The sequence below is a fragment of the Carex rostrata genome, chromosome 5 (assembly GCF_964058835.1).
Source record: "Carex rostrata chromosome 5, lpCarRost1.2, whole genome shotgun sequence".
Lineage (NCBI taxonomy): Eukaryota > Viridiplantae > Streptophyta > Magnoliopsida > Poales > Cyperaceae > Carex > Carex rostrata.
In genome coordinates, this window is record NC_135922.1 from 12,328,717 (window position 1) to 12,332,257 (window position 3,541).

Consider the following 3,541-nt stretch of genomic DNA (forward strand, 5'->3'; position numbering starts at 1 on the left):
AATGGGTCTTTTGATTGCTTGATATAACAAAATGATTGATTACGGTATCAGCTCTGTTTCTTTCTTAATATCACCTTACATGAGAGTCTCTTGCAGAATATATACACTTCTCTTAACATAATCTAAAGCTTACTTTCTCTTTTATTACTATTCATAGAAAAAGTACAGATGCATTACTGGGAGCGAAACTTTTGTGAATTAAATGGTGTCAGTTGGGCAAAGATATTGAAAACAAAAAGGTTTGTGCACCAATTTTCTGATATTACCAGTTGGGATGACTCCGCTGCTAAAGAAGCTTTTCAACACGCAAAGGCCCGTTATTGGGCCCAGATTAATGGGTTGAAGCCTGAGACATCGTTACCTGACCCTGATCTTCTCACCGACAATGTGGATCCGAATGCACCTCCATCTGACCTTGAAATGCTATATCAGAACCTTCGCGGTTCTGTATCTGATGATGAGGCAGACAACAACACCAATGATAGGGGAAATGATGGCTGGGGTGATGGAGGTGTTATTCTTTGGGAATCACACTATGCCAAGGAAGAAGAAGAGGAGGAGGTTAGGGAAATATCTCAACCAGTCGAGTGGGGACAGAATCATGTGATTATTTGTTGTTTTTGAGAGATATGGGCTGAGGAGACAAATAAAATATTTTTTTGTATTTGAAAGATTGTGTATATATCTTACTCTACGTACAGTGGCTGTGTAAGTATATATACTAAGGTCAATATGACCGTTAGTACCTATCTATCTTTTATCTACAGTAGGATGCCTATTTCTAATTTATACATTTTTCATATATACCCTTGAACTATAATAAATTGTTTCTTAGACTATTTACTCAACACCCCCCCTCAAGCTAGGATTGTAAATATCGAATAATCCTAGCTCGTTTGTGATTTCTTCAAACGGCTTTGGGTCCAATCCTTTCGTAAACACATCCGCTAGTTGATCTTCACTTCGAACAAACGGTGTTTCTATTTCCTTGGCTTGGACCTTCTCTCTAATAAAGTGACAATCAACTTCTATGTGTTTGGTCCGTTCATGAAATACGGGATTTTGAGCAATGTGACGTGCAGAGTTGTTGTCACAATACATTTTCATGGGTTGATCAAAATTAATTCCCATGTCTTTAAGCAATTGCTTGAGCCATATCAATTCACTCGCGGTTGATGTCATGGCTCGATACTCCGCTTCCGCGCTTGATCGTGCCACAACATTTTGCTTCTTGCTTTTCCATGTGACTAAATTTCCGCCTACAAATGTGCAAAAACCGGTGGTGGATTTTCTATCAAAGCTACCGGCCCAATCTGCATCGGAATAGCCACATATTGCATTAGAATTATTATTCTTCATCCATATGCCATTTCCGGGATTTCCTTTTAAATATCTTAGAACTCTATTTATGGCCTCTAAATGTGGTGTTCTTGGTGAATGCATAAATTTACTAATTTGGCTTACGGAAAAAGAAATATCCGGACGGGTTACCGTGAGGTAAATCAATTTTTCTACAAGTCTTTGAAATTGGTTTATATTTTCTAAGGGTTCACCATCCTCGGTATTTAATTTATATTTATTATCTATTGGTGTAGAGGCCGGTTTACAACCTAATTTACCGGTTTCCTTTAATAAATCCAAGGTATACTTTCTTTGTGAGATTAATAGGCCTTTGTTTGAAAATGCTACTTCTATTCCTAGAAAATATTTTAAATATCCTAAATCTTTAATGTCAAATTTTTCTTTTAATTGGGATTTGATTTTTTTAATTGCTTCTAAATTATTTCCGGTAATTATTAAATCATCTACGTATACTAACACAATGGTTATATTTTTTCCTTCATTTTTGGTAAACAAAGAGTGGTCAGCATTGCTAATATTAAAATTGCAAGAAATTAAATATTGAGATAATTTGCCATACCATGCTCTTGGAGATTGCTTAAGTCCGTAAATTGATTTTTTTAACCTACAAGCAAGATTAGCATTCTTTTCTTTTACATGACCCGGTGGAAGGGTCATATAAACTTCTTCCTCAAGTGTTCCTTGAAGAAATGCATTTTTAACGTCCATTTGATATAAATTCCATCCATTATTTACGGCAATGGAAAATAACACCCTAACGGTATTCATTTTTGTAACCGGTGCAAATGTTTCATTATAGTCTATGCCATATGTTTGTGTAAATCCTTTGGCTACTAATCGTGTCTTATACCGTTCTATGGTACCATTACTATTATATTTAATTTTGTAAACCCATTTGCACCCAACGAGTTTTTTATTTCTTGGTAATGGAACTATTACCCATGTTTCATTTTTTTCTAGAGCTTTTAGCTCTTCTTTTATCGCTTTATTCCAAGTTGGATTTTGAATGGCCTCTTGATAATTTTTTGGTTCTATTTCTTTTTCTATGGTAGTAAGAAAAGCTTGGTATGAAGGCAAAATTTTTTTATATGAAATAAAGTTTTGTATAGGATATTGTACGGTATAAGTAACATAGTCTCTAAGTCTAGTTGACGGTTGTGATACTCTAGTTGTTCGTCTAAGTCCCAAATTATTCACTCCTTCGATCTCATTTATGTCATCATTGTTGTCATTCATTTCTTCTTCAATGTCACTTGTTTCATTTTCTTCTAAATTATTTTGTGCAATATAGGGTGTTACCGAATTTATGCTTTCAATTTGGGTTTGATTAGGCTCTTGAATCTCTCCTAATTTTTTAAAATATGGCTCATTTTCAAAAAATACAACATTTCTAGAAATAAATAATTTTTTGTTAATAGGATCATAGCATTTGTACCCTTTTTTAAATGGTGAATACCATAAGAAAATAGTTTTTGTTGATACAAAATCTAGTTTATCTTTCCTTTTAATATGTACAAAACTTGTACACCCAAATATTTTTAAATGATCAAAGGTGATTTTTTGTTGGTAAAGAATTTCTAATGGAATTTTATTTTCTATCCTTGAACTTGGTAATCTATTAATTAGATGGGTGGCGCAAAGTATGGCATCCGACCAATATATTTTAGGAACATTACTTTGAAACATTAATGTTCTTGTCATTTCCAACAAATGTCTATTTTTTCTTTCCGACACTCCGTTTTGTTCGGGTGTATTAATGCAAGTGGTTTGGTGTATAATCCATTTTTCTTTAAAAAAAGTTTCAAAATTTTTGTTTACAAATTCCGTTCTGTTATCCGACCTAAATATTTTTAGTTTAGCATTAAATTGATTTTCTATAAGACAAAAAAATTCTTTGAAGCTACTAAACACTTCATTTTTTGATTTGAGTAAATATAACCAAGTGGTTCTTGAAAAATCATCAATAAAAGTTACAAAATATTTAAATCCATTGTATGAATCAATTGGGGCCGGTCCCCATACATCCGAATGAATTAAATCAAACATAGTTTCACTTTTACTATTGGAATGAGAAAAAGGAAGTTTGGTTTGTTTTGCCAATTTACAAATTTCACAATTGGCATAATTTAAATTTTTACAATCCAAAATATAATTTAAAATCTTATCGGAGGGATGCCCA